The sequence below is a fragment of the Mobula hypostoma genome, chromosome 12, assembly GCF_963921235.1.
Source record: "Mobula hypostoma chromosome 12, sMobHyp1.1, whole genome shotgun sequence".
NCBI classification, from domain to species: domain Eukaryota; kingdom Metazoa; phylum Chordata; class Chondrichthyes; order Myliobatiformes; family Myliobatidae; genus Mobula; species Mobula hypostoma.
The window spans coordinates 70242387-70253884 of NC_086108.1; the positions used below are offsets into that span (position 1 = coordinate 70242387).

General features: G+C 40.8%; 1 protein-coding gene across 1 annotated transcript in view; it reads left to right on the plus strand.

The window, feature by feature from the left end:
• The first annotated feature begins 5305 nt into the window (after positions 1-5305).
• The window catches only part of LOC134354899 (zinc finger FYVE domain-containing protein 9-like), a 159351-nt gene continuing 153158 nt past the window's right edge, over positions 5306-11498 (plus strand). The window contains exon 1 of the mRNA XM_063064353.1: positions 5306-5522. The gene's annotated coding sequence lies outside the window, so the exon portion shown is untranslated. The remainder of the gene's footprint in view (positions 5523-11498) is intronic.

Consider the following 11498-nt stretch of genomic DNA (forward strand, 5'->3'; position numbering starts at 1 on the left):
AGGTGTAATACTTCATCCATTTTGTCCATGGACAGTAACAAAATCAGATGCCCTTATGCAAGGTCTCAACCCAAAAGGTTGACGATTCCTTTCCCCTACAGATGTTAATCTGAATCAGGTTTATTATCACTGACAGATTGTATGTTGTGAAATCTGTTGTGGCAGCAATACAGTGCAAGGCATAAAAGTTATCTGGATGCTCTGGGTTTTTTCCATATTCCAAATAAAAGTTTAGAGTTAGTAACTTGTGGATATGCTATTTTGAGGCGTGGTGACACTTGCAGGCAGCCGCAGCACAATCCTTCTTGATTTGAATTTGATGCAAATTGTGCATTTCACTGTATATTTCAATGTACATATGACAAATAAAGGGAGTGCTTGTCCAAGATGGAACTGGCTGAGTCTACAATCCTCCGTCGCCTCTTGCAACCCTGTGCATTGGAGGCTCCATTTCAGCTTGGAATGCTGTCCACTGTAGATCTGCAGGAATTTGCAGGTGGCAAATAAATCTCTTCAGACTCCACACTGAGGAGTGTGAACTCAACCCACTGTATTCCTCCAACAATTTGATTTTTTTGCACTGGTAACCTATTAGAATTTGGTGAGGTTGCAGAAGTGGTTGTAGTATGGATGCATTTAAGAGAAAGCTATGTAAGCACATAGGGAGAAGGGAATAAAGTGTAATAATGAGAGAAAAAAAATCACTGCAGAAGAGAGAGGAAAAGAAATCTCAGTAAAAACAAAACCTTGGTGTGAAAAAAAACTCAATCGGAGTCAAGTCCACAGTGGTGCAAGAGTTAAGGCATAATGTTCCATTGCGGAAATAGAATTGTGCAAGTTGGTTCAAGTCCCTGATGTTTATAGGAAAGTAGTTGTTCCTAAACTTGGCGATGTGGGACTTCAGCATTTTATACATCCTGCCTGACAAATGCATTGAGAAAAGGGTATGACCTGGATGGTGGATTTCCTTGACTATAGGTACCACTTTCTTGAGGCAGAGCTTGCTGCTGATGTTGCAAATGGTGGTGAGGGCAGTGCTCACTATTCTCTGCAGCCCCTTGCCTTCCTGTGCATTGGATATGCTGTGTCAGGTCATGATGCAACCAGTAGGTATACTTAAAATAGTGCATCTGTAGATATTTGTTAAATGATTTGTTTTGGAAATTTTGTTAGAAGCGTCTAACAAAGTAGAGGTGCTGACATGCTTTCTTTGTGTTTGCATCTATTTGTTAGGTTACTGGATATGTTAATACCCAAGAATTTGAATGGCCTTAATTACTGATCCACCAATGAGAACCTGCAGATGATACCCTGACTTTCCCTTTCAGAAGTCAACAATGGACGACTTGGCTTTGTTGATATCAAATATGATGTGATTGTTGTAGCATCATTCAATGAAATGTACCATTTTACTCCTGTATACTGAGTCATCACCATCCATGAGTTGGCTAACAGCAGTGGTGTAATTGGGCGAATCTATAGATGGCATTGGAGCCTTGAACACATTTGTGGATGAAAAGAGAATAGAGTGGGGTGCTATACAATATTTTGCAGCCTATGGGTGTACTGCATGATATTGTACAACAAAGAAAATTTTCAACCTCATTCAAACAAATAATTGGGAAATTTATCAATTTTGTAAATAAGGTTTATTGTCATTTGTTTCTTGTATTTCTGTTACCATGATTCTTTTATTTTCTGTCTATTTTTAAAAAATAAATACAGAATATTAAAGGTTATTGGTGTCTGTCCTGTTTGGGACACCTGATCACAGAAACTTTGTGAGGGAAGACACTTTGGGGAAAATGTTATGTTTCAGTTGAAGTTAATACTTAACCTGCCCTCTTTAAGAGCAAAATGAGATTAGAGCAGATTAGTTATTCCTAGCATCATCAATAGTATAAAAACAGGTAACAATATTCGGAAGTGAACAATATAATTAAATGTTAGCATGACTCTTGAGTTGAGGTCTCTGTTGGTCAGGGTTAACCATGGATGTTGCATCCTGGCTGTCTAGATATGCAAGCCTGGGCAGTACAATATGGAGAGCAAGCTGTTGCCCATGCAGCAACCTCCCCCTCCCCCCCCCCACGCATTGGATGAGCCCAAAGGAACAGCAGAAACCAATATAGTTTGGCACCAGTCGCACCACAGGAATTGACAGTCAGTGTTGAGCTGAACATGGGAATTCTTTATGGACTCCAGCTTTGGATTTTTCCCTCAGAATTTACTCCCAGAGCCTTCCCAGTGAGTGGGTATAGCTACAAGGCTGCAGATGTTTGAGATTGGCGTTTTCCTTGTAGATGAGCTGCCAATCACAGCTGACAAGCCCCATCTGCCTGAAGCAACTGGTTTTAAGGCCCCAGTAACCCAACTTTGCCCCTTCTCCTGTCAGTAGAGACAGATCAGCTGGGCTTAGGAGCTAAACCACACATGAAGGCCAGAAGCTGGACTTGGTTGTCAGAGGCTATTTGAGGCACACGCCATTGGGAGCATTTAATAAGTAGTGGGAGCTTGTTCTCATCACCATCCCCAGCTATAACTACCTTAAGGAACCAAACATGAGAGTATGATGAGGAAATTGTGTTTCACTTATGAATTGGAATTCTCTGAGGATAATCCTCTATTCAATCATTCAGAAAACCTGAAGTTTTGGTATCAGGCTCACTGGGACCCTATCCCCATTCTCTGCCCTGTTTTGAGTGTTTGTTTAAAATTCACTAAAACTTCCTTTTTCATGTTTCTTATAAGTTCATTAGTGAACTATTTTTAATGCTCCATTTAATCTCATTTAGATTTTGTATCTCATCCTTTCTTTAAACTCTGGGTCAATGACAAGAAAATTACAGTACAAGAAACATTTAAATTAAAGTGAATTCAAGGTGGTTTGATGCATGAATATAAGTGAAGACTGATAGTTTGGGAAATCTAATCGGTCTTGAGAATGCTATATTGAAACGTTAAAGCCTGCTTGGAAATTTGAGGGTGCAAGCTGCCAGATATTCTGGACAATTGCATTTATTTCTACATACAACACACTTTTAAGTTCATTTTTAATATGTTATACAGAATGATAAATTTTAGAGTGACAAGGACTGTGGGGGAAGCTGGACCACAGCAGTTGGAAAAAGTGAACCCGGTCCCCAGTAAGTGAAATGGAACACAGGAACCAGTTTCAGATGAATGAAAAGGCAATGTGCAGAATAAATCCGAGTGAGTTAAATGGCAACCAGGTGTCTGAGGCCCTGCTGAACAACAGAGAACTCAGGAACCAGGACCCTATGAGTGGAAACAAAATATAGCAAACTATATGATGAGCCAAATACTGAGCCACTGGGAATTATTGAACAGTCAGTCAGATGTTCTTCTGAGATGCTCTTTATCTTTATCTTTAACCTTTTGCTTCAACAATCTGAGGTACCCACCTGCTTCAAGCAGGTATCAATTATACTGGTGAGGAAGAGGAATATGGCAACCTGCCTCAATGACCATCATCCAGTAGCATTTGCATCTACAGTATTGAAGTGTTTTGAGAGGTTGTTGATGAAGCATATCAACTTGTGAATAGGAGGTGCCTTGGATCCACTCCAGTTTGCCCACTGACACAACAGGTCCACAGCAGATGCCATTTCATTGGCTCTCTACTCAACCCTGGAACATCTGGACAGCAGGGATACTTACATCAGGATGTTTTTTTTTTAATTACAACTCATCAACTCTCAAAACTAATCAATAAGCTTCAAGACCTCAATACCTTCTTGTGCAATTGAATCTGCGGTTTCCTCACTTCCTGACCCTCGTCAGTTCAGATTGGCAATGACATCTCCTCCACAATCTCCATCAGGCCAGGTTCACCACAAAGCTGTGTGCTTCGCACCCTGCTCTAGTTGCCTAGTACTTATGACTGTGAGGCTAAGCCTAACTTGAATGCCATATTTAAGTTTGCTGACAACACCACTGTTGTTAGCCAAATCAAAGATGGTAACAAGTCAGCATATAGGAGGGAGATTGAAAATCTGGCCGAGTAGTGCCATAGCAACAACTTCTCACTCAATGTCATCAAGACCAAGGAGCTGATTATTGACCAGGAGGAGGAAACTGAAGGTCCATGAGTCAGTCCTCATCGGGGGATCAGAGGTTGAGAGGATCAGCAACTTTAAATTCCTCAGTGTTATTATTCCAAAGGATCTGTCCTGAGCTCAGAACATAAGTGTAATTGCGAAGAAAGCCTGGCAGTGCCCTTATCAGCTTTTCAAGGATTTGGCAGTACATATAAGCCTTTGACAAACTTCTATGTATGTGTGGTGGGGAGTATATTGACTGGTTGTGTCATGGTCTGGTATGGAAACACCAATGCCCTTGAATGGAAGATTCTTCAAAAAGTCGTGGATATAGCCTAGTCCATCACTGGTAAAGCCCTCCCCACCACTGAGTACATCTACATGGAGTGGTGGTGTTGTAGCATCCATTATCAAAGTCCGCCCCCCCCACCAACTACCCAGGCCATGCTCTCCTCTCGCTGCTGCTATCAGGAAGAAGGTACAGGAGCCTCAGCACCCTCACCACCAGGATCAGGAACTGTTATTATTCCTCAACTATCAGGCTCTTGAACCACAGGAGGAAAATTTCATTCAACTATCACAGAACGGCTCTCACAACTTAAGGACTCACTTTCAAGGACTCTTCATCTCGTTCTTGATATTTATTGCTTATTTATTCAACATCAAGGGTTGCATATGGAGACATATATGTACATTGATAATGCATTTATTTTGAACTTTGACACGAGGGAATACAAATGACAGAAATCTGCAGGAACTGAGCAGGTTGGGTAGCACCTATGGAGAAAAATAAACAGTCGGCATTTCGGGCCGAGTCCCTTTATCACTTTATTTTTCAGAAAGTCTTTTCATAAGATTCTGCTCGGAATTCGTCAACAAGTTTAGAGCACTTGGAATTAGGATGCATAGTTTGAGAACTTGTTAACAGATAGAAAGTAAAGACTGGGAACAACTGCACCTAGTTTCGATGCTCGTAACATATTACAGCTTCGAAATTTTGCAACTCTTTTATTCCTTCATTTGAAGCGCTTTGTCCAAGAATGTGGATTTGATTGGCTGTTCCTATTGCAGGTAAATTATAATCCAATTGGAGTTAGGTATTTTCACCCCGACGTGTCATTGCTCGGCAGTGATTATTTCCAAGATTGCTACTGGTGGATTGTTGGGAGTGCGAAGGCGTTGCTGGAGAGGAGGCGGGGGATTGGCTAGGTTGGATTGCGCAGCGCGATTGGCAGTTGGAGGGATTGTGCTCGTATTTTCCAAACGTCAAGCGCGTGATGGATGACTGTTGAGTTGCTATCGACGGCGGAGCAGGAATTGCTGCGGATCCCAGGCATTAAGACGCAGAGCGAATAAAAGCGACGAAAGCGTGTGGTCGGCGACATCTTCGAATTGCGTTGGAAGCGATGAGCTTGTCCCGGGCAAGAAGAAAGCGCTGACAGCGACGTGACGGTTTATATGGTAAGGGTTGGTTGGTGTGCCTCCGGCCTGAGGGCTTTGTGGAGAATGCGGCTGCCTTGGACCGACGTCTGCTTGTGAAGCACATACTCTGATGGTTCGAGTAGGCCCAGGCCGTCGCAATGGAGAAATTACCCCCCCCCCCCCCGTATTACCGTTCCGTCTTGTTTTAGAGGGTGCGTAATCGTTGAATGAACCGACCAGGCACACAGATTAAAATAAACCAATGAATTATTTTGAAGGATGTAAGACGTGCCGTGGATCTTGTAGCAAAGCGGCTGTAAATGGCCCACGACTTTTAATTGACGAAAATACTTGTAAATGCTATTTTCATTTGTAAAGTGTGCTCTGTTTCTTCTGAGAAAATGCAGGTTTCATTGGCATTTTCCAAGTACGGATTTGCTGAGCATTTTTTTCGCCTTAAATGTGCCGCAGAATCTTGTTATAAGTTTTCTCATTATTCACCGTATGCTTCCTGCTGCAACTAGCAAACAAAGTTGGAGATTGCTCGAGAATTTTTGGGTATAAAACAAATAAAGAAATCAGTGATTGGATTCAATGGGTATCTTATAGATTGAGTAAAATTCTGCAAGCAACTTCTACTATAGTTCTGGGATTTGGTTGATTGAAGCATGAGGTTCTCTGCTTTAAAGATTGAGCACAGTAGATCCGAAAACACAAAACACACAAATCAAGATTTGTATTTTTTTTGGGTCAGGTTTTCTATCCCGACATTGAAATGTTAAGCGTATTATTTGCTAAGATTGTTATTGTCTTTTTCCGAGTTATTGCTGAAAAGAGACAGACTTTGTAGTATTAGGTTTTATGACCAAAACAGATTATTATTGTGGTAGTTTGGAGCATTGTGCATGTAAAACTATGTAGAAAATATGAATTTTAGAGGGTCGTGAAGTTAATTTCGCATGAGCTGGATAGCCTAAGTTTAAATAAGATGAGTTTATAAGATTAAAGATTTTGATTTTAAGTAGATATTTCAAAACTAGTAAGTGACCGAGTTTGATGTGTTTTTAAACGAACAAGGAATTTTGAATTATAACTGTTAGTATGTAAAATGCATTTGAACTAATTAGATACTTTACAATATTGCAGCTGAGTCCCGCATAGAATTTACATTAGTAATATGATTTGAGGGGTAAATTCCGATCACGTTACCAGACTTTCCCCAGTTTGTGAATGCCTGACTTGCGTAGTTGATACATATGAGTATTTGAGAAACTGGTAATATGAATTTACTGGGAACTTGCTTTGAGACCAGATTTTTGATTTGCAAGTTGTGCAGATTATGAACAATTTATAGGAATGGAACCTTGCAGGGGAGGTCCTGAATATGAAGAAGTTTCCTGCTTGTACTCAAACAATGTTGTGATATGTTGTCTACTTTGCGATTGCAGATGCACTTTGGATTGTTACTTCAACAGACGTTAGTTTGACCGCCCAGATTATATACTTCAGTGTCTGCAATGGGATAGGAGGAAATGTTCAGGAAATGGCAAATGTTTACTAAATGAATTTTCGACCATCTTGCATAAATCAATGCAATAAATGCCACTTGATTCCTTGCAGTTAGTTTTGGGAAAAAAAATTGCTGCAGACATTGGGTAATCAAGTGGAATTTTTAAAACGTGTGCATTAATGTCACACTAATGAGTCTTTGCATATTTTAGCGGTAAAACTTTGTAATTAGCTTAGTACAATTAAGTGTAGGAATTTAATTTAAATGCAGGACCAAATGAGATGAATTCAATAGAAAGGAATATTCATTTCTGCCAAGAGTGCTTTGGGATATCCAGCTGTACAATTATCTTGAAAGTCCTCCCAGAATCTTATTACTCCCTTCTATGTTATCCAGATACAAGGAGATTACCTTTCAACTGTAAATTAATGGCACAAACTTCTACTTCTGCACTGTCAGTTGTGACCCCTTATTGATTTTCAGTCTGAAACAGGCTTGGATGTGTTGATTTTAAAATCTTGTACCAGTGATAGGAAAGTTATTGGAAGAGATTATGAAGGACAAGACTTTTTTCATTATTCTTATCTAGCTCTACTGCTTAGTCTTTCTGTTTATGAAAATCCATTCTCTGCTTTTCTCAGATATGCAGATGACTTTTCCATGTTGTTTTTCTGGTTGTACTCCAGTTATCCACTCCATATAAATTGTAGTTTACCCTAAGATGTGATACATCTTACTCATCCAACACCCTGATATTGGTCTTTTTGAAACTTCCTATTTAAAATTTTCATTGTTATATTCTTTCATGCCCTAACTCTTAGCCATCTTTATAATCTGCTCCAGATGTACACCAGTTACAACTTCCTCTCTCCATAAGAATATAGGAATAGAATCAAAAATATACAAACAATCCCCTTTAGCTACTTTTTGCATTCAGCTAGGTGATGCTTGTGCGGAAAATATTAATTTTTTTTGCATATTCCGTGCTAAATTGCAAGTAGTGTTTCATCAGAAGTATAAGTTGTTAACTATCTTAGTGTTTGTATAATAACTAGTTCATATGTTGAGCATCAGGCATGCAATCAAAGTTAGAATACTAGCTGTCACGAACCCCGTGACGTTGAAAAGGACCAGCAGAAATGGAACACACCTGGAGTCTGGTTTACTATAAATTAAGACTATATTTATTACTACTAGAAATCAATATCATTAAACCAAATAATACAACACAGGTTATAAACTATTATTTATTTATATGTATATATGTGTGTGTGTGTGTGTGTGTGTGTGTGTGTGTGTGTGTGTATATGTATGTGTGTGTATATATATATATATATATATCCGTAAATGTGTGTGTGGATACAAAAAATAATAGTCCAAGAGGTAGATATCAGTCTTATGGTGTCAGGTAAGTTTAAGCAGTTCAGTTCACTTTGTGTTGCGTCGAGTTGAATTGATGGAGAGAGAGAGGGTTAATTGAGCTGATGTTCAAGTTGGCAGCTTTAGTTGTTCTTGCTTCCAAAGTCTTCAGAGTCACTTTGTGTGACCCCCACACAGACACAGATGGACAGAGCCCCTTCTAGGGAACGGTCTACTAACCCATGGCATTGGTTCACCACCAGCAGACCCCCACAGGCAAGCTCTTACCCGCACTGGTAATCACAGGTCGAAATTAATCTGTCCGTTGCCTCCACCCTCGTGGTGGTCTTAAACTCCATCAGTGGTTTCTTGGGTAGCTTCCGCAGTTCTCTCGTGTCATGTCTCCTCTGCAGTTATCAGACTGAAGGATCAACTTTTTATAATCCATCCAAAATTCCAGCGTCCGTTAGCTCAACCACTTGAGCTGTTACCATGGTGACTTCCCAGCTTGTGTTTCAGCTTGCGCCGTACTCTCTCTCTCTCTTTTAATTGCTTCCTTGTTCATTAGACTGCTGAACTTCCGAGCAGTTTCTCACCTTTTCTCACATAGCTTCCTGGGTCATGATCTTACAGAAATGCTTTGCTCCATATAAAACCACTTGTATCTTAGGATATGCCAGGCAGTTGGGAACAGACAGGAGATTCTGTGGACATGAATGGGACACCCGGATGGTATGTTGCCTCCCAGGTGCCAGAGTCAGAGACTATTCGGATTGCATCCACATTCTGGAGAGAGAGAGAGAGAGCAGCTAGATGTCTTGGTACTTATTGGTACCATTGACATTGGAAGGAAAAGCAAAAAGGTCCTGAAAAGGGAACTTAGAGAGCTAGGTAGAAAACTGAGAAGCAGGACCTCCTAGGTAATAATTTCTGGATTGCTGCCTGTGCCATGTGCCAGTGAGGGTAGAAACAGGATGATTTGGCAAATTAATGTGTGGCTGAGAAGCTGGTGCAGGGGGCAGGGCTTCAGGTTCTTGGATCATTGGGATCGCTTTTGGGGGAGGTATGACCTGTTCAAAAGTGACAGGTTGCACCTGAACCTGAAGGGAACCAATGTTCTTGTAAGAGCTGTTGGGGAGGGTTTCAACTAATTTGGCAGGGGCGGGTGGGAATTCAGGGATAGGATAAATGGTAGAAAAGCAAAGATAGCATGCAGTCAATGTCAGGAAAGGCAAGTAGATGACAGGACAATTGCAGCTAGCAGGGTGAATATCGGTGCATTGGGGATGCAGATTCAAAAAGTGTAGCAAATACAGTACTCATAGTGTTAGATCTCAATGCAGAGTATAAGAAATAAGGTGGATGATCTTGTTGCACTATTATAGAATGTTGGCTAGGATGTTGTGGTCATCACTGAATCATGGCTGAAGGGTGGTTATAGTTGGGAGCAAAATGCCCAAGGTTACAAGTTGTATCGGAGGAATAGGAAGGTAGTCAGAGGGGGCAGCATGGCTCTGCTGGTAAAGAATTGCATCAAGTCAGTAGATATAGGATCGGAAGATGTTGAATCCTTGTGGGTTGAGTTAAGAAACTGCAAAGGCAAAAGTACCCTGATGGCAGTTATATACAGGCCTCCCAACAGTGGTTGGGATGTGGACAATAGATTACAACAGGGAATAGAAAAGCGTGTAAAAAAGGTAATGCTATGATAGTCATGGGAGATTTCAACCATTTCATCAGGTTGGTTATGGATCCAAAGTGAGTTTGTTGAATGCCTACCAGATGGCTTTTTAGAGCAGTTTGACTTTGAGCCTACTAGGGGATCAGCTATACTGGATTGGGTGTTATGTAATGAATTGGAGGTGATTAGGGAGCTTAAGGTAAAAGAGCCCTTAGGAGCCAGTGAAAATTCTTCAGTTGGTTAATTTATCGTCTATATGTGCTAAACATGTGTTGATACAGTTTAAAGTAGTGCACACAGGGTTCATACTTTGAAGGTATGAGACGTGAATTAGCTAAGATAGACTGGCAAATGACACTTAAAGGATTGACGGTGGATATGCAATGGCAAGCATTTAAAGGTTGCATGGATGAACTACAACAATTGTTCATCCCAGTTTGGCAAAAGAATAAATCAAGGAAGGTAGTGCACCCGTGGCTGACAAGTGAAATTAGGGATAGTATCAATTCCAAAGAAGAAGCATACAAATTAGCCAGAGAAAGTGGCTCACCTGAGGACTGGGAGAAATTCAGAGTTCAGCAGAGGAGGACAAAGGGCTTAATTAGGAAGGGGAAAAAAGATTATGAGAGAAAACTGGCAGGGAACATAAAAACGGACTGTAAAAGCTTTTATAGATGTGTAAAAAGGAAAAGACTGGTAAAGACAAATGTAGGTCCCCTGCAGACAAACAGGTGAATTGATTATGGGGAGCAAGGACATGGCAGACCAATTGAATAATTACTTTGGTTCTGTCTTCACTAAGGAGGACATAAATAATCTTCCAGAAATAGTAGGGGACAGAGGGTCCAGTGAGATGGAGGAACTGAGCGAAATACATGTTAGTAGGGAAGTGGTGTTAGGTAAATTGAAGGGATTGAAGGCAGATAAATCCCCAGGGCCAGATGGTCTGCATCCTAGAGTGCTTAAGGAAGTAGCCCAAGAAATAGTGGATGCATTAGTGATAATTTTTCAAAACTCGTTAGATTCTGGACTAGTTCCTGAGGATTGGAGGGTGGCTAATGTAACTCCACTTTTTAAAAAAGGAGGGAGAGAGAAACCGGGGAATTATAGACCGGTTAGCCTAACGTCGGTGGTGGGGAAACTGCTGGAGTCAGTTATCAAGGATGTGATAACAGCACATTTGGAAAGCAGTGAAATCATCGGACAAAGTCAGCATGGATTTGTGAAAGGAAAATCATGTCTGACGAATCTCATAGAATTTTTTGAGGATGTAACTTGTAGAGTGGATAGGGGAGAACCAGTGGATGTGGTATATTTGGATTTTCAAAAGGCTTTTGACAAGGTCCCACACAGGAGATTAGTGTGCAAACTTAAAGCACACGGTATTGGGGGTAAGGTATTGATGTGGGTGGAGAATTGGTTAGCAGACAGGAAGCAAAGAGTGGGAATAAACGGGACCTTTTCA